Here is a 20,828-nt window from a genome sequence, read left to right as displayed (position 1 = left end):
CCTCTGGGTCAATAGCAAGTCCTATTACTGTACTGTTTTGCTCCCACCCTTTTATTCAGCCAAATGTTTATCTAAGGCAAAAGTTCTTCACTCCAGCTCTCAGAAGGGGATAGTGCGGTGACCCTTCAGAAGGAAAATGCGAGGATGCATGCAGCCCAGCTTGAGACACCCTTAAACACCCCCAAATGTAGGTAGGAATGGGTTGGCTTGCTGTGCTGACCAAGGAGTGAACAACAGGACTGGAAAAGGATTAAAACACAGGATAGTTTGTGCAGCTGTGAGAATGAAAACAATGCAGTTGGGATCGGAGCGTTTCATTTTTACGATGACTGCCTTGGATTGCTATCCCTGTGGACTCTTTCTGCAGTTATGTTTAGTAGTGTATGTGTGATATGAAATGCCAGCACGGTGTGGTGTTGCACTAGGGATGTGGAGATCCGGGTTCAAATCCCCATTCAGCCATGACGTTGATTGGGTGAACTTGGTTGGGCCAATGACTATCTCTCAACCTCACTTACCTTACAGGGTTTTTGTGGTGATACTGGCAGGGGGAAGTTGACAACTTCTTATGGGAAAGTTGGGATATAAATGTAGGAGTTGTCATCAGCACCAGCATTGTCATTTTCTTTTTTATATTCCACAAAATATGCTCATTTTGTTTTAACCCCTTCAAATTTAAGGAACGTTAATTCTCCAGTTTCCCTGTAACCACAAGGGAGAAAAATCCCAAACAAAAATAAAGTTCAGAATTAGTTTATTATCCCCCCCCTTTAAAAAAAAAAGGATTGTAAGGTAGGGAAATTATCTGCATTATGTTTATGTCTTTTTCAAGAATACTTTAATCTTAAAGATGCTTTAATATAAGGTGCTAGAAGGATTTTGTGGTTGTACTTGGCCTTGATTTTGTAATACCTGGTGCTGTCTGGGCAAGATCTCAGAATCCACATCAAGTATGAGCCTGTGATGCCCTTTCCATCTAAGCTAGCTAGAGCCCATTAATAATAGTCTCATTAAAGTTGGGTGTGTTTTATGCAATAGGCCCTGTATGTTTGAGATTAAGGGATTTTTGTTCTCAGCAGATTAATGCCTTTCAAAAAAGTTGGTTCAGTTCTGGTTTTCCAGAATCATTGGCTAAAATATCTTGACATCTGGAAGAACCTCGGAGCCTTTTTACACATTGCAAATCCTACACAGAAAACTTCCACTCAGGAATTGATGCAGGACCCATCAGTAGATCATCACTAACTAATTGCACACATTGAATTTTCACTCTTGACACTGAATATTTATTGATTTCAATATTATATTTATAGATTGCCTTTCATCTAAACAGCTCAAAGTTCTACCCACAGTTCTCTCTCCACATTTATCCTCCCAGCAACCCTCTGAGGTAGGTTCAACTGAGAGAAAGAGTGACTGCTCCAAGGTAACACAGGGAGCTTCAAGGCAGAGTGAGCATTTGAAAGAGGTGTGCATGCACTTTCCCCCTTTCTGTCCCTGGGGACAGGGGAGAAATGACCAAATGGCACTCATGGCACTCGCTCAAAAACCCAAACTTAGCAACCCTTGGTTTGGCACATCGGCAAGAACTAAGAAGATGGAGAGCAAGGGCTTATGTGGTGGTGACTAGCAGTGCATGTACTTTGCTTATTTTCTGAAACCACCATAGATTACTGCAGCAAGTATAAGAAGTGTTGCAGCTCTGAAGTTAATAGTCTTAATATGCAACCAGAAAGGGGGAGTATCTTACTTCAGTTATTCAGATGGGCTTTGGATTTCAAAAATGTGGTAAACCACCCCTGATCATTGTGCTGGTCCTCTGACTCAAAGTCCTCCCTTGAGGGCACCTGGCTACTCTGCTGAAATAAATGGTAAGAGGCGCCAGCACACTTAGCCTTGTTAAAGAAGTTGAGGACTTTTTGGACACAAGGGGAACTACAGCAAGGGCAAAAGCAGGGGGAAGAAGAGAACTATTACATGAGTGTTTGTGTGAATGAAAGGAGCAGGAGAGCCAGAAGGCACTCTCAACCACTAGGACTAAGAAGTTACTTTCCATATATTTCTATGCAAGAGGGCAGCAGCAGGCTACACTAGATGGGAAGGAAGACCCGTAAAGACTACAGGTGACTCAATTCATCCCTTACAGGAGGAGGAGGAGAAAGATGGTTGTAGTGGCTGGGGACTTGCTACTGTGGGGTACAGACTAAGGATGCAGCTGCCTGTTGACTGGATGAATTGACCCATGAAATATCTGTGGCTCTGGTGTGCAGATCCAGGGCACGATAGACCAAAAAAGTTGCCTAAATTGTAATACTTACTCTTCTGTTGTCCAAAGTTGTAAATTTGTGAATCTGTTCCTTTAATTTCTACAGAACGTGGAAGGACAAAAGACTGTGCTCTCAATATATCTGCCAGGAAGATTGCCAGTTGCTGATCTATGTCTTTTTGGTTCCTGGCTTGTTCTTCTATTGGTTTTCAGACCTATTGCATTTACTGTTTGAAAGTCATTGCTGAGAAGTGATTGATAAAAGAGACATGAAATACATGGCAATTATCCACCATTTGCAAAAAGAAAAATGGCAGGGATATAAATAATGAAAATGTTAAAGACTTTTGTTTTCGTTGTTTATATCAATATTTCATGGGGAAATTTTCCTTTAGGAACTTTCTATACTTTGAATTTTAAAGTTGATTTTAATAGAAGGACATGGCTGACTGGAAGAAGTAGGTATCGATTTCAAGGCAGGGGGCATTACTGACATAACAGCCTTCTCTTCCAAGGAGGCTCTGAATTGTCTTAATTTTTGTTCTGACAAAAGAATTGTATAGATCTAGTAATTTTTATCATCAGTTTGTTCTTAATGACATTGCAGTTGGAGTGGAAAACAGTATTTTTACCAGGCTGAAGGTGTAGAGAAACAGTGTCAAGTCCTGCTTGTCCTTAGAACCCACTCCACAAGATATCCCTAAATACCTTCAGCAACCTTTTTCAGCTGTGGGCCGGTCCACCGTCCCTCAGACCATGTGTGGGGCCAGACTATATTTTGAAAAGAAAAAAAAAAGAACAAATTCCTATGCCCCACAAATAACCCAGAGATGCATTTTAAATAAAAGGACACATTCTACTCATGTAAAAACATGCTGATTCCTGGACTGTCCACCGGCCAGATTGAAAAGGTGATTGGGCCACATCTGGCCCACAGGCCTTAGGTTCCCTACCCCTGCCTTAGCCCAACGGGCTAAGGTAATAAACAAGCAATCATATCTTTTCAGAATCTTTGGCAAAGCACGTCTGTCCCCTATTGACCAGCAAAAGGTAAAAGCAAAAAAGTAGGAAGAGACTACCTGAAGAGAATGTCACATTTCATGACATGGCTTTGACAGGATTTGGCACATGTGAATCTGGTTTAAGGAGTAGGCCAGCAACCTCATACCAGAAAAGTGTTTTGTTTTTTGCTTATCTAAGTACTTGAGCAACTAATGTCAGGTAGCACCAGGCCTTTGGCCCCAGTTGCTCAAGTGCTAACTGTTGATGAGGCAGCTCTTGACTCATAATTAATTTCCTAATCATCACATCAAACAAAAGAGGATGAATAATGATCACTTGCATGCTATAGATTGTGAAAGTGCTATTCTTAACTGATTTTGAGTGAACCTCTAGATTACATGTTAAAAGTATTTCCTTGAAACCAGATGTCTCTGTTTCCTAGCCAGCAATGAAGAATATATGGCATGATGTTTGACAGCTAACCTGTAACAACTATCTAGGATCACTTGTACTACCTAATAATCAGATAAAGGGGATATTCTAGCCTCTTTACCCTGGCTCTTCACAAAGTTATATTTATCCTCTGAGGATGGTGTTTGTTGAACAGAGGTAGCAATTTTTCTTTTTTCCAGTTACAGTAATGTGATGTTTGAATGTATTAGGGCTTCTTCCGTGATTGATAGCTGCAAGGACTTGAAGTACATGCTTTTGGTATTCATAAAACACTGGGAATGTAAAGTGCTTAAGGGGTAAGATATGCTAAGGTATAGGGTATAGATATAGGATATAGGGTACATAAGGTATAGTCACCATATTGGTCAACAGTATTAAACCTAGATAGGCATTGTCTTCCAGAATGGACAGTCTGATAGTTCCAGCACTGTTCAGAAATATATTTTTGTCTGCTGTTGCAAGCTGGCTGGGAGGTGGTTGCCTTTATTTTTAAGAAAGTTAATTAAATTTAATACACGTGGGGGGCAGTGATGAATAATGGTAATGTATTAAAGGAGACTTGGTTTTTGAGTAGGGTTCTGGGTGGGAAATAAATGGAGAGTAAATTAACTAAAGAGGGATGGCTGGGTCATTTGCACGTGGGGCGATCTCGAAGTGTGGTCCCAAGTAACTGAGGCATTTATTTTATTTGGGGTAATTTTGATTTGAATGGCAAATTAATTTGCTTGCCTTCAGTGAGATTTAAATAAGTTCTCTAGTAATTGGTTCTAGAATTCTATCTCCACATAAATATTGCCTAATTCCAGTGTTATGTGAATCTGTGTCCTCATTTGTCTTTTTTTTAGGTTATGTGTACGTGGTCATCCTGAACACAGCCCAAGGCATAATGTTTCTGCAGCTTCCAGCCTGCCTTCATATGGTTTGTGGCCAGTGATGCAAAACAACAACAACAACAACAATTTTATTATTTGTACTCCGCCTATCTGACTGGGTTACCCCAGCCAAAAGAACTAGCATCTGTAACAGATGATGAGATACTATGAGCACGTGTCAATTAAGGTGTCACGTGAAGGTAACAACATAAGGAATTACTGTTCAAGACATCTAGAGATTGGTCTGCCAGTTGTCAAATCCTGATCCTTACTATAGGAGAAGTAACTTCCAAGGGACTATAGCACCTGAATGAACTGAAGGTATTTCCAGTTATAAGTGTAAATTAAAACAGAGATACTGAATTCAGAGAGAGAGAGAAAGAGAGATCACAATGTTTTGCAATTTGTTATAGTTAACTCTAGTCCCTGAATGTAGAGCACCCTTGAGCACTTAGTTTCAAACTTGACTAGATGACAGTTTGGTTCTGAATTCCAGAACTATCCGCTTCTTGGCAGAAAGCTCTGCAGACTCTGGCAAAGCTCAGAATTCATGCAGGAAGCTTAACCCCTTCCCTTCTCTTGTTAGCCAGAGCTGAGGCCAGGTGCTATATATACAATATATATACAATATACAGGTGCTATATATACAATATGTAACTCAGTTACATATTGTTGTCAATCCATGCCTTGGGATTGTACTTAGTGAGGCTTGGTATGCTGTCACATGACAGAAAGAAAACTTTGAAGGCACTGAGCAGGTTTTGCTAAGTCTGGTATGGATCTAATGAGAAAATCTGGTTCAAAGATGACCTGGAGCCTATTGGATCCCACCCACCCTCAAACATCTAGCAAAGTAGACCTCCTTTTCTTCATGCACTCTGGAAGAAATGTACTGGTAGCAGCTCCATGTTATTCTGCGATTTCAAAATTTCACCACAATGACACCTTTCCTGCCCCAAAACTTTTTGCTTTTGCTGGACCTCATTTATACAAGTACCACTTAAGGACAGAAAGGTGCACCCTACCAGATGCTGGCATGACTAATAGACAAAAGCTGGGGAACTGACTTCAATAAAAAATAAAAATAAAATAAAATATATGATTGTCTCCTCTCCCATTTAGCAGGTAATTTTTGTCCAAGTCTCTTAATATCATGAGACTGTCTTGGGTCATGGGTTGCAGAACAATTATGGTGATAAATGTTAATAGTCCATTTAACTGCAATTAAAATTTTCTGTGTCATAAACTTTAAATTAAAAGCTAATGCCCCCTCTTCCATCACTTTCTATAGCTGTTATACTACTGTTGCATTTGCCAAAATAGGTTTTGCCGAGGTGTGCATTGTGGGTTGGTGACAACAAATGGCTGCATAAAGCAGATAATGGCACAGTGCTGTGTTTTCATGTGTTGTCTACAATGTCTTATTAGATTTGAAAGAAGGTGGTCTCTATGCATGTGTGGGGCATGACCTTGATTAAGAGCCAGATGCCAGGACAGCCTGGCTGGCTCTAATAAAACCAGTGAACCATATAAGTAGCTAGATCTGATGTTAATTTTTTTCTGATGTTTTTAAACCATTGAAAGGTATTGCAATTAATTTCACATCTCCCTAAAGTGAATTTACTAGAAACCTGCATACATTCCAGGATCCAAAACACTGAATGGGTTGTTTGTGTTCAGTATGGCTTCAGGGGATTCCCTTTTGACCAACTTACCCACAGAAGCCACTTGAGACTCCAGTGACAAGTTGGAATGCAGGCATAATCCCAGTCCTGTTACTTCAGGGGAAGTGCCACTCCTCCCAGAACAGGCTGCACACCTAATTTCTGGACACAGAAGCAACCCACCCACACCACTTCCATCTTATCAGGATTCAGCCTCAGTTTATTGGCCCCTATTCAGTCCATCACTACCTCCGGACATCTATCCAACAACATCACAGGTTCTTTGATTCCTATTCAATGGAGATAGAGAGCTTGGTGTCATCAACGTACTGATGACACCATGAGTCAGATCTTTGAGTGACAGTTCCCAACAGATTCACGTGGATGTTAAATAGTGTAGGAGGCAGAACAGACCCTTGTGGGATGCCCCAGCCCCAAAGCCATGGAGCCAATCAACAATTTCCTAGCAGTTTCCAACAATTCCCAACAATTTTTTCTGGCAGCAACCTTGCAGGTAGGAGTGGAAACTGTAATGTCGTCTATCCAACTCCCACCTTCTTGCCTTACTCTAGAAGAACACCATGGTCAATAGTGTCAAAAGCTACTGAGAGGTCAAGGAGAACCAACAGGGTCTCATTTCCCTGTCTCTCTCCTGATAGTGGCCATTAGGGTGGCAAATGCTGTTTTGGTGCCCAAACCTAAACGTGCTATGTTGCCACCTAACTATTTTTTTAAATTTTATTTCTATAGCGCTCTATACCTGAAGGTCTCACTATATTTCCCCAGATTAAGGGGAAGCTTCAGGAACAGCCTCTGACACCATACAAAGAAGCTGCAGTCAGAGTATCATTTCAAACAAATGATCGGAAAGTCAATCATTATTTCACTTTGAGACTGCTCATGCATCGGTGCCAAATGATTAATGCCATGTGAACTAATTTTGCATCTGATCTTCCCATTTTCACCATTCAGTCAAATGGAAAGCATTCATTCTGATTTGTTTACAGGGTGGTTATACAACAAGGAGCATTTATCCTGCATCCATCCAGATTTGCTTGTGGGATATCTACATTTTTTACTATTAATTTTTTATTCATCCCATGCTTTTTTTAGTGCATTTCCCCATCACTTCCCTAACTGCAAAAAGTTATTCTTAAAAAACTGGATTTGTTGCACTAGGGCAACAGAGCACTTCAATCCACTCTCATTGTGCAAACCTTAAGTTCTGGCATGCACCTGAATTCCTTGTACAGAATAGGGACAGACTGGGTCATTCACATTGGGAATTTGAGTGGGGAGGATTCTGATATCTTTAAACTGGACATTGTTTTCCAACACACCTGGAAATCTCTGTGCTGAGGAAAAATGTATAACCTGTAATGATGAGAAACCTGTGGTCCTCCAGCTCCCATCAGCTCCATCCAGCATAGTCAATGGTCACTCAGGAAGGTTGGGCAATGCGGTTCAACATCTGGAGAGCCTCAGGTTCTCCATCTCCATTGTATTGTACAGAAAGCAATATGAAAAACGGTAAAATACAAAGTAATACAATGTGTTGATCCTTGCTTTACTGTCACATATAATCAAATATTTAAAACCAAACAGAGCTAAAATGTTTGAAATGCAAATATCTTTGCACATTGTTTGAGTGAAGGTGATATCCTTAACTGAAGGCAGGAAATGATAAAGGATATCGTTATGGTTTTAGATTGCAAGCCCTGAAAGGGTAGGGACTGCCTTGTTTTAAGTGAATGTATGTAAAGCCACCCTGAGAGCCTTTCTTGGCGCTAAATAAATAAATAAAACTGGGGTATTATATCCTGCTGTGCTTGGCCCTATTCAAGCATTATATGGCAAGTTAAAGAAATCTTCACCTAAGCTCACTTATCGGAAACCAACAAAGACTGTTCAGTTTCGTGGCAATAACTTGGCATGCTGTGGGTCCTCCGACATGCCTGATCACTTTATGAAGCTTGTCAACTTCCTGTAAATCTTACCCCCCAGGACTTTATCATGAAGTAGAGCACTGTTGTGGGAGGTGTTTTTCTGTAAAGCGAAGTCATATCTGGCTCCTTTTAGAGGAAGTGTGAGTGCCAATTAACAATGTTGATAAGGGTGATCTTGCAGCAGTTGTTTAGTTGGAGTTTCATAAAACTGTTGACTAGAGAGATGGGTGAATTTTGGCTTCTTTCCGTTCCTCGTTTTTCCCATCTACAGTTCAGTTATCCACATTTCTTCATCAGTTTGCAATGTAAAAACAAAACAAAACAAAACAAAGCAAAACAACACACAGTAGAGTTGGAAGGGACACTGAGGGTTATCTAGCCCAACCCCTGCAATGCAGCAATTTCAACTAGAGCATACATACCTGAAGGTGTTTCTCCACCCTCATTGTTCAGCCTGGACACTACCACCAAGGGCCTTCTGGTTGTTCCCTCACTGTGAAAAGTGAACCTACAGGGAACCAGGCAGAGGGCCTTCTCGGTAGTGGCGCCCACCCTGTGGAACGCCCTACCATCAGATGTCAAGGAGATGAGTAACTATATAACCTTTAGAAGACATCTGGAGGCAGCCCTGTATAGGAAAGCTTTTTAAGGTTTAATGTTTTATCATGTTTTTATATATGTGGAAGCTGCCCAGAGTGGTTAGGGCAACCCAGTCAGATGGGCAGGGTACCATCCAACCTCTGCTTAAAAACCAGCAAGGAAGGAGAGTCTACCAGCTCTCGTGGGAATCCATTTTACTGTCGAACGGCTCCTACTGTCAGAAAGTTCTTCCCAACATTTCGTTGGAATCTCCTTTCTTATAACTTGAAGCCATTGGTTCGGGTCCTAGTCTCCAAAGCAGGGGAAACAGCTTGCTCCATCCTGTATGTGACAGCCCTTTAGATATCTGAAGGTGTCTGCCCTCTCTCCTCTCAGTCTCCTCTTTACCAGGCTAAACACCCAATTTCCTCAACTGTTCCTCATAAAGCTTGGTTGGGAATTGCTTCCTTCATGCAGGCTTCCTATGGGCATCTATGGGAAGAACAGGTTGCTGGAACAGATGGACCTTTAGTCTGATCTGATTAGCTCTTCTTATTTTATTAACTTGAATTAATGTGGCATTTGTGAAGTAAGGCATAAGAATTTGGCACTAAGGAGGATTTAGAGCATTCTCTTTCTTGGGGTTATTTCTGAAATACCATTGCTTACTATGGGTATGCTTGGAAGCTTTTTGGCCAGAACTTATAGTTACACAAACAATTTTGTCTGATCACTTCCACCTAAGAAATAAAGGCCACCAGGAGATATGAATGCTTGGCTTCCGGTCCTGCCTGCCTTAATAGAGGCAGCCCCCATGATAGTGGGGGATCGCCAGTGAATGAAAAACAAGGATGACTAATTCCCTAAAACGGAGGGAATGGGCTTCACTCGCAGTTCGTCTTGGTACCTGGCTCTCACTCTGGCATGGAATGTGGGAGGCAGGTAGGCGCTGAGTGGAAAAGCACTTTGCATGGTGAAAACCCTCCTATGCCACCATTAAGAAGCAAAGGTTCTCCGTTTAATTGGATCTTTAATTGGCTTTAAGATCTCGGCGCGTGCTGGAAAACATTTGCAACAATATACTGCGGAACATATCAGCTACATGGATCAAAGATTGGAATTGAGATAAGATTTTCTTCAGTGTGGGAGTCAGTTGGGGAGAGGGAAGGCCATGGTTTGTTTATTTTAAGTTTCATTTATATATTTATGGTTCAGCAACCCCTCTCTGGAATGCAAGACAAAAAAATATTTGAGTGAGGAAGGGATGTTGGAGTAATATTAACAAGCAAATATGGAAACTGCTTGTGATCTGAAATGAAGAAAGGAGGGGGGAGGGGAAGCTCAAGTATGACTATGTTGGAAAGACAGAGTAATTCCCCTCACCTCCGTTTAAATACAACAGACAAGGAAAAAGAGACTGAGATTTGTTTGTGCTACTGACGGAATGTAATCTAAGATAAGGTTTAATTGGGCCATAAACCTCTAGCTGGAATTAAAAGAATTTTGGGGCTGTGATAAGAATGCTGCAGAGATTCTGGGAGTTGGAAAGGAGTGTTAAATCATCAGTGTGTTTGAAAATTACCTATCTTTTCCTAGGCTAAGGGGAAAATGACGAAGTTCTACTAAATGTTTTACTAGTGAGACAGAATGGTTTCTAACAGACTGTTGCCTGTTCCGAGACACAGATGCAAGGGACGGAGAGATAAGACTTCTGAGAAACTTCAAGATTCAGTTCCGCCCCAAGCTATTATGGGAAAAAACAATAGCAGGGAAGTGAAAGAGACAACACCATATATGGACAGGAGGAATCTCCATGGATATAACAGTTTTCACACACATGGCAGAATAACGATAATAGTTTGAGTTCCTCACTTGAAGCTTTATAAATTTATATATTATAACATCACAAATGGAAATCATTAATTATGTTGTTGTTGACTAAGGGATTATTATTATAACTGAAATGTAACTGATATAATTAAGATTATGGAACACAGTGATATAAGATCGGAAATGCACCCAAACCACCATGTGGGGAGCCACTTTAACTAAGATGTATTAATTGGAAGTTGATAGGCATTTTGATAATTGTATAATTTGGGAATTATTTGGTCATTGTTATAATTTGGCTATTATTGGGAGTATATTGGAAAACTAATTTTAAAAATTACAAAGAAGAAGAAGGAAATAGCAATGCTTGGCTAAAAATGCACCCTGCAATTAGCAGTTACTTCACAATCCACCGTCCTAATCATGCTAGGTATATCCTGTTCCTGATACAAAGAAATCCCTTTGTTTCTAAAGGAAGAACTTTTCTCTGATCACCCAGATTGCTTATGTTATGAAACCAAGTAATCGTTATGATAACAAAAGCTCCATTTAGTTTCTGAAAGAATAAAAAATTCAATAGGCAGTGTGCGGGCACACACACAATGTGTATATTTACATAGAGACACAATAAGGCTGCCTAAATAAAGCAACGGAGCCCTTAGGCATCTCAAACTAACTTATTTGCTGCAGCATGAACTTCTGTAGGAAATATCTTGCCTTACTAGACACAGGCTATTTGGATGGACACACATACAGCTACTTTTTCTGCCATAACATTTAACATATTTTTCTGCCTTTGCTCTAATTTATGCTCAGCTTCTTCTGCAAGTAAGAATTCCCCCACCCCCTTGAGTCTTAGGATTGGTTGCTGACACAATTCAAGTGTTTTGACATATTGAGGGGGAGAAAAGGCCCATCATCTCTTTGGCTCCTTTGTTGTGAGTTCTTTTGTTCCCTCCAACCAGCCCTCATACACTCAAGATGGATGTCTGTAGGTGGAGGTGTAGCTTGAAGAGAAGTGCAGGGGAGATTGAATTTGTTCAGTGCCTGAGCATCTCTGATAAGGCCATCATTTGCTTCTCTCGTGGAGACAATCTGTCAGTTGTCTGATGCAGACCTTGCTCAGGGCCTGGCTCCTGCCACCCATGGAGAATACACACAATTACTAGGTAAATGCTTTGATACTTCAACCCTTTGGCGTTTCTAGACTGGGAAAAGGAGCCGTCAGGGAACTCTGTCCTTCTGTTGCATCTTTCATGTTTTGTCTCTTTTCTGCCTCACATATTTGTACTCTAAGGTGAATCTCCCCCTCTAGAAAACATTTATTTCAGTTAAACCCCTCAGCCTGTACCTAAATTGCTCTGATTAACAATATAGCCATTTCCTCACAAGGAAATCATCTTCTACCCTCTCTTCCCTTGGTTCTTCCTATTTCTTTTTCTCCTGGTGGCCAGATGAGAGGAAGTTAATTTTCACTTGAATGATTTTGGGATCAGGCTGAAGGAGCATGGAGCAACATCACTAGCTGCAAAGCCATTGGTTATCTTGTCCATATGCCTTCAATCCCTCCTAATGATGCTGGGAGTTTAGCAATCACTGGTGCCAGTTCCATTTTACTGCAGTCCAGATGGAAGCTTAATGCTAATAGTGAGGAGGATTTGAATGGGAACCAAGGTTATTCATGACCTGCCCTGCCCCTTCCTGTGGAGCCCTATGGATTTTTGCCATGTGAACCAGACTTCTCTCCCATTCATCCATCACCCTGCTCCTTTTATCCCTTCCATAGAACAATGGCTCAAATTAGTTTACACAGATGTGTGCTTGCGAAAGCCCCTTTGAGCTCTGCCACATTTGGGTCATGCAGCTTGAAGTTTACAGCTTCACAGACTTTTTTTTTTTAAATGGGCATCTACTACGATGAAAGACAACACAGAAGGAATAAATGAAACGTGGAATAATTAGTGCTTTTTGTTGCTGGTTTGTTGTTTATGTTGAGATAAATATTTGATTTCCAGCATTTTAAAATATTCATCATACTGCATAAAAACGGTGAAGAGCATAACAAAATACCCAAGTCATGAATATTAAGCTTTGGCATCGGCAATATTTCATTGCTTTGGTGAACAGCTACTAAATTTAGAAAACGGAACAGCAAAAAGGAATTAGCCGTTTAAGAATCACTAGATAACTCTTTGTTATTCAGGAAGATGAGGAGGAAGATTTACCTTTTATGCAGCAAAAATGTTCGCTGCTTGTGTAGTGGGATCTGCTGAAGTGAACACCACACAGTGTGAAGGGGGAGATATTTGTGCCTGTGGATATAGAATGCATCAGGGAACGATGGGCAATGGCCACTCCTTGGCATGCAGCTCATTTACCCACATGGATCTTGTCTCCATATTCTATTAATTATCATCACCCCCCAAAGAAATTGGAAACTGTAGCTTTATGAGGCTTCGGGGCTTACAAACAGAATTCTGACTTTACTATCATTAGGTAAAGGGACCCCTGACTGTTAGGTCCAGTCGCGGATGACTCTGGGGTTGCGGCGCTCATCTCACTTTACTGGCTGAGGGAGCTGGCGTACAGACATGTGGCCAGCATGACTAAGCCGCTTCTGGCGAACAAGAGCAGTGCATGGAAATGCTGTTTACCTATTGATCTACTTGCACTTTGACGTGCTTTCGAACTGCTAGGTTGGCAGGAGCTGGGACCGAGCAACGGGAGCTCACCCGTTTGAACTGCCGACCTTCTGATCGGCAACCCCTAGGTTCTGCAGTTTAACCCACAGCGCCACCCGAGTCCCTATCCTTACGAAACTACAATTCACAGGTATATCATAAACCTTACATTGCATTTAAAGAGATTTGCAGTGCAGCCCTAACAATGTAGTCCTATATATACCTCCTTAGAAATAAGTTCCAGGACAGGCATGCCTCTATTTTTGGTCATTCTGCTCTAATTATGTTCCTGCGTCTTTATGTAATCAATGATCCTACACCAAATGATATCCTTAAGCGTAGAATAGCAATAATTCCCAAAGGTCCAACAGTAATGCTTCATTGCATCTGGGCTATATTTTTATCCAGCCCTGTTATCCCAGCTATGCTTGGTGCCCATTGACTCTAAGGTCAAACACACATACACAAAACCCATCACTTCTGGCAAGCTGGTTTGTGATCCTGTATGTTTCTGATTGGAACAGGCTGGAGGAAAGGAACCACAAGTGGATTGTGCTTCTTATTTCACTCCTGGTGTAAAGTATGGAAAAGAAGTTGTGCAGGGTGAGATACATCTCACCTCACAAGTTCCTTTGCATACAGCAGAAATGCTATAAGCAGCAGTTGGATCCACTTGCAGTCCTGTCCCCCCGAAATTTTGTTGCAATGAGCAAAGATGTCCTCTGTCTGTTAGATATTCTGGCCACTAGGCAGCAGCAGCAGCGGGTGATGCATTCCTTGGAGAGTGGATCGGCTGGCCCTGTGGATCCTGCCACCAGCCCCGATTCTGGCTTTGTTACCTTGGAAGCTGTTTGACTTCTTTATCCTTTGCCTTGTTCAGTGCTTCACCTAGAACCAGCCAGTTGCTCTGGAGTCTGGACTTACCTCTTTGACCTTTATCCTCTTGGGACCATTTCCCTGATATGTTTTCACTCTATTATATGTGCACCCTAACCCTGAACATCTTCTTGAGATGTCTCTGTAACAACTTAGCTCTATGGAACATGTTCTGCAAATCTACTCATGATCCAGGGTAATCCTGACTACAATGAGCTGCCAGACGTCTTTGAGTGTAAGACTGACATCTTGGACATTCATTAAAAAGGCTGGTTTTCTTCATATACAATAGAATGCTATCTATATGTATATCTATGTGTATATATGTATGGGAAACTACCAAATCCTGGTCTGATATTTAACCAACAGACCCATCTCTTTTATAGTACAGTAATTTCTTTTGCAACATTACGTAGTAATTTCTTGGATGACCCTTGCATCTTTCCACTTTTCTTGGTATGGTTTCCTTCCATTGCTTGTCCAAAAAATGTGCTTTTTTTCCTGTTGCATTATTAACAGCTGATGCTACTATTCACATAACCTTTTTCCTGACTTCTGTCTTGTTAGTCAGCCATGTTTTTGACCTCCTGCCCTGACTTTTCCAGGAGGGAAATGTCAATGGACAAACTTGTAACCTGTTTTGGTGACCCTTAAAAATGCTGTTGATTTCCTCCCCTCCCCTTGATAATTTTATAGCTGTTGTCGCTTGGCAAAGTGCAGAGAGCGCAAAGGTGAGTATAATTATGGCTAGAGGCAAATCCTTGAGATGCTGAGCAGGGTCATAGCTCTGACTCGAGCTGGAATTTCAAATGAGGAAAATCTAGTAGTAGAAGAAGCAAAAAGGCAGAGGCAGGAGGGGTGTGTGTGTGTGTGTATTCTAAAGAAACATAAAAAAATAATCAAACTTTTCTCTAGAAAACGGTTCATGTGTGACAAATAGTATGTGGTTTTTCTAACACCCTGAAAGCTTCACTGAATGTTTAAATTTGTTCTTGTCTAATAGAGGTTTAAATACCCAATGATTATATGCGTTTCTTTTAAGGCTGCTGCCAGTTCACTTGGAATCAAGATCAGAATAATAATTTGAGGATTCTGATGGCTTTGCTTTCCATAACTCTTCCCTGGAGTCTGCTTTAAAGATCTTTCATCAATTTTTCTTAGGCAGGATTTTTTTTTGAGACAGATAACATGTGTGGCTGTTTTAGCAATCCCTTTATGGCTCAAAGATTCCCATACATTGCTGTATGATTGTATCCAACTATCAGAAGTCACAGTATTAGACCTTGTATTGTGGCTGAAGGGAGTCCAAATTAATCGGCATTTCAATGCGGGCTAGAAATATGCAATTGGGGAACTGGCTGATTAGTTCAAATCAAGAAGTCCTGGTCTCTCTTTGGGCCCTTGTTGACATGCTATGTAGAAGGCACATCTTGCAGATCTCCAGTATCTGACATAGCAATTCTGTGTTGCACTGGCTCCATGGCCAATAGTCTAGACTTCTCCAAGTCTTCATTACCTGCCCACTTTCTTCTCCCATCTTAATTTTTGTCTTGCTCCTTCTTTCTTTGATTTTCCCCTCATCTGCATTATATATTTAAAGCACTATGATGACACTTTAAACGGTCATGGCTTCCCCCAAAGAATCCTGGGAGCTGGAGTTAGTTAAGAGTCCTGAGAGTTAAGAGTCCTTTGAGCATCCATACAGCTCCCATTTCAATGCTCATTTACATGATATAAAAATCACATCTACATGAAGATAAATATTGCTGTAAAGTGACACCCCAAAACCTTAAAAAAAATATTATTTGATACACACATGCAAAATGGTAGTAAGCTGAATTATAAGAAGACCAAAAAGACAATTACATCCTCGATCCTTCCTATCTTTCAATATAACATTTACCTAATTAACAGTATGGGTTCTGACTTCTTGAAACTTTCATTCATTATGCAGAGTGCTTGAAGTCAATGTACATGGAATTTTTATTTATAAAGAGAGAAGCTGAATATGTATGAGGTTTAGCACTTTGCTTAATGATAAAAACCATAATAATTGCATCCATGCTATTAACAGAAATGCACATTTTCTGTTCTTGTTGCCTTGGGATCAGTATTTTTTTTTTAAAAAAATTCTTCCTTACCCATATATTCACAGACAAATACACTGTAAGCTGGTTGGCTTATCTAATCAGATGGCAAGATTTGAGTTAGAGCAACAGTATGCTACAAGCTCCTAGACTTGAGGCCTGCTTTGTGAATGGAACTACATGTTACATATGACTGTGTTGCGTTCTTCTTCTCTACCGCACTAATATCTCAGAATGCTTAGCCATATCATGATGTGCCATCCTCTTACAGTCTCCTATCCCCTCCTGCTGTTTCTAGCAACTGTTATTCAGAAGTATTCTGCTGCCTACAGTGGAGGCAGGCCATAGCCATTTTGGCTAGTAGTCACTGATAGCCTTATCCTCCATTAATTTGTATAAGCCTCTTTCAAAGCCATCCAGAATGGTAGTCATCAATGCCACTCTATGCACTCTGTAAAGAAACACTTTTGCCGGTCCAAAATCTTCCAACATTCAAATTCATTGGACGTCTATGAGTTCTAATGTTATGAGAGTCAGAGACAAACTTCTCCCGATCCACTTTCTCCAGGTCACGCATACTTTTATACCCTTCTGTCATGTAGCTTCTTCTTCACTTTTCCTTCTATATTAAAAAAGCCCCAAATGCTGTAACTTTCTCTCACAGGGTAGTTTCTCCACCCTCTTATTTTTATAATGTATGCGAGCTACACCCGTAAAATGAGCAATGACTGGTTTTATTTCTTAGCTTCTGTTATGCAGTTTTTAGTCTGGCATCCATCTTGGCAGTGCTCCTAATCCTGGATAGCTCGATTGGTTAGAGGGTGGTGTTAATAATGCCAAGGTTGCAGGTTTGATCCCCATAAAGGACAGCTGCATATCCCTACATTGCAGGGGGTTGGACTAGATCAGAGCTTTCTAAACTTTTTATGTTGGTGACACACTTTTTAGATGTGCATCATTTCACAACAGTAATTCAGTTTTACTAGCAAACCAGCCCTGGAAGGAGCGCTGGGAGCTCGGCACACCTACACACTAACATGTCACAACACACAGTTTGGAAAGCTCTGGACTAGATTATCCCTTCTAATGCTATGATTCTGTGATCTGAACACAATTATGCCTCAATTATGCTCAGCTGCAACTTTCCCTTCTAGTAACACCTTTTACCTTTGGCCACTAGGTGGCAACCACATAAACAGATCTTTCCATTTGGGTTGCCCTTTTCTGAACCTTTTCCAACTTCACCTTTTTTTTGAGGTTAGGCGATGCAAACCATATGCAACTTTCCTGTGTTTGCACTGAAGGGTTGTACATTAGTACTTAGTACTGTACTAGTACAACAACACCCCATGAGTGGTATTCAACATTAGCGATAGCAGCAGCCAGTCTAGGTATGGCAGGTATGCACCATCTGTGCATGTAAGAAAGCTTTTAAGTAACATCACTGCAGAAATTCATCATCTAATCCACTGGGAGGAGGGTAATTCATCATTAAATGTGAACATATAGTTCATGTTGTATTCCTGTTATTCACAGAAAGATTTGACCACTTCTATACATCAGGCATTGGTTGGCAAATAAGTGTGGAGGAGCAGCTATCTGAGGGCTTGACCACACTTCCTCTTGTGGAAATTAAACTCTAGTTCCCATCTGCAGAGTATGCAGGAGACGTACTAGTTTGACCCTTTACTTAGTTCTTTTTTTTCAACTTAGAAAAACCACACGACACTCTCAGTTTAAAATTTAAATAACATTTTAACTTTTACTTAGTGTACTTGCAGTTGCCGATTAAATATACAATGCAGGTAGGTGATACTAAAACATGTTACATAGATTAAACTATTAGAGACTAACTGATACTGATGCTGAGGCAGACAACAGCACAACAGAACATACCTGCTTTTCTGTTAAGACTCTTCTACTAACTGCCACAACTCTACCAAAGCCATAACTGCCACTGGCATATGACATCATAGAGTTCTACAGTTCTTGCAATTAACCTTTTACATAGGCATTTGGGATGCTAACATCCCACACCACTTGTCCCACTGCTTCCCCCCATGGAAATCTGCTCTTTAGCACCCAATTGGAGCAAACAGCAATTCAGGCTTTCTCCAGATTGATGTTTGCTCCAATTTAGCACCAAAGAACAGGTTTTCCCTGGGGAAAAGAGCAGGGCAAGGGGAATCACAGAACCATTGAATTGTAGAGTTGGGAGGGACTCTGTGGGTTATCTAGTCCAACCCCCCACAATGCAGGAATCTCAACTAAAACCACTCAGACCTGTGCTTTCTAGGCACAGGACAAGCAGAAGTGTGGACCAGTCCTGATTTGTCTGGGCACTTCTTCTATCTTTTATATGTGTACATTTTATATTCTTGTCATTTTGCAAAAGCGCCAGCCAATATTTTGTGATGTGCAAAATGGGTCATAATAAAAGTTAAGAATTGTGGGGAGATTTGGTTCCAAAGTTTCACTCTAATCTAGAGACCAGAATGCCGAAACGTATTCCATCATGAAATGTACACTTAAAAAAAGGCTCTTTGCAAAGTCTAATGACTACATCGTAGCTTTAACCAAACTCTACTAATCAAATATTTTGAGCACTTTAAACTACTGGCATTTTGCAGACTTTACAAAGCGGAGAAATAAAAGCTTTCCCACCAGTTTCATCTTGTTACTGTAATAAGTTTTTCGGTGTTCCTCTCCTGGAGAAATAAATCAAAAGGTTTTTAAAATATGTTCACTGTGTGACTTTCATGCTTTTCTTTCTTGTTGTGAGCTTGCCAAGATGAGTGAATGTTAAAACATACAAAAGAGATCACCATGCTTCTAGCCTCACTTAAGGAAAGCTGTAAAGTAGGTCAATAAAGCATGTTGAGGCAATTATATTGTAATCCAAATCCTGTAAATTCCTGGAAGCAAAACACCGACAGGCATTCACAGCAAATTTATTTTCTTTTAAGGACTGCTGGCTCGCATGATGCCATCGCTCTGAGGATGGGAGTTCTTTTTCCACTCTGCATAGCTGTGGGTTGTTAGCAATTTCATGCTATCTAGAATCGTAAGTGACAATGGAAAGTGACCCCAAACTTTTATCTACCCTAAAGTTAAACTTTAAACGATTGCCCATTTATATATTAAGATTTCTAGGAAACCTCATTGAAAGATCTTGTGGAAATACTATTAAAATTCCATAATAAATCCTATTAGGACTGTAGTCCTAAACACACTTGCCAGGGACTAAGGACCATCGAACGTAATACAATTTCTCATGCGTAAGAGAGGGTGGTCATGCGTCTTGCTTTAACACAGAACAGTCATCTGTTTGAATGGCAGTCTGTGGATGTAAATGTTTTAGTATCTAGTCAGTTTTTTAGAATTTGCCTGTAAGCCACCTTGGCTGTAGAAGTGGTAGGACGAACATGATTTAATAATAATAAAAAACCCTAATTATTATGTTTTGTTCTTTGCTGCAGACATAGGTTTTTACAGTCTTTCGAGCAACATGTAATTTTCATCATTCAAAACCATATCATTCTGTGCAGGCATGTCTGCTAGTAGTGCAGGCCTTAAGTTTCCCCCCCAGATAAAATCCACTAATTAGAAGTGCAAGTCACTTGTAAAAGCTGAACTTGGTTTTTACCTGTAAATTTAAATTAAAGTTAATCTCCCCTTATTTCTGCATCATGTGACAGTGTGGGCACAGAGTGTGCCAATGTAACTTGTGTACATCGCAGGTCATGCCACCAAGTAGAACTGGGGGTGGGGCGGCCCCTTAACTGAAAATCTGTGGGGCCCCATGGCCCCACATAGATGGCGCCTATGTGCACGGGAGTAAAAGTGCTGTGATGGGAATAGGGAAGGTGGTCGCTTCTGAGACATTCCAGGGTCTAGCAACTCTTCAATTCTGTGATTCTATGATCTCAGCTGCCTTCAAATAGATAGCTGGTACTGTTTTACCTTCATGCTAATAAATTCTCGATGAATGCTCAATAAATAGGTCATCCGGAAGTAACCCAATCTTATTTGTGAAACAAGAGTGCTTTGGCATTTGGAGAATAAAACTTCCTTCAGTATTGCTAATTTTGATATTATGATTGGGTTCTTTATCTCCATGCATGTTGCTTGATATTGTGGCCATAGTCCAACATAAAATTCAACGGCCTTAAGCCGCTGGTTTTAATAGGTTTAACTGTGTCTACTTTTGTTCCGGCTTTCGGTCTCTTTCTCTTGAATGCAGCAGAGAGTATGGCTGTGTAAACCATCCAGTGAATTCAGAAGGCTTGGCATAATTATTTAGTTTTGAGATTGCTGCTGGTGTCGGCTGTCTGCATTACACCTACATTCCATATTAGAGCACAATGGAGTTTCCTAGGGCTATGAAAACTACTGGCACAGTGACATGAGGTCACACACTAGCAAGAAAATGGGTGCTTAAAGAAATGAGTTAAAGACTTCTCAGTAAGAAATATGGCATGTGAACCTTTATAGACTGCTTTGCTTCTGTACTCTGTAAAACAAAGGAGTAAGAATGTAAGAAGTTGCTAATTGGCTTCCCTAAGTTTGTAA

The 20,828-nt window shown here is 40.7% G+C and overlaps 1 protein-coding gene and 1 long non-coding RNA gene across 5 annotated transcripts in view; one reads left to right on the top strand and one right to left on the bottom strand.

Annotated features, from left to right (window-relative positions):
• LOC310685408 overlaps positions 1–7,753 on the bottom strand; it is a 35,494-nt gene extending 27,741 nt beyond the window's left edge. For all 4 annotated transcript variants that reach the window (XR_014515203.1, XR_014515204.1, XR_014515205.1 and 1 more), the window contains exons 1-3: positions 7,598–7,753; positions 2,899–3,037; positions 2,319–2,510 (exon numbers count right to left, since the gene is read on the bottom strand). This is a non-coding gene — a long non-coding RNA (uncharacterized lncRNA). The remainder of the gene's footprint in view (positions 1–2,318; positions 2,511–2,898; positions 3,038–7,597) is intronic.
• Positions 1,367–20,828, top strand: part of SLC7A11 (solute carrier family 7 member 11) — a 96,760-nt gene continuing 77,298 nt past the window's right edge. The window contains exon 1 of the mRNA XM_083457417.1: positions 1,367–1,390. The gene's annotated coding sequence lies outside the window, so the exon portion shown is untranslated. The remainder of the gene's footprint in view (positions 1,391–20,828) is intronic.

This window comes from Podarcis tiliguerta (genome assembly GCF_965153285.1).
Source record: "Podarcis tiliguerta genome assembly, chromosome: 9".
NCBI classification, from domain to species: domain Eukaryota; kingdom Metazoa; phylum Chordata; class Lepidosauria; order Squamata; family Lacertidae; genus Podarcis; species Podarcis tiliguerta.
The sequence above is the reverse complement of the archived record's forward strand: the minus strand, read 5'-3'. Positions and strand labels throughout refer to the sequence as shown.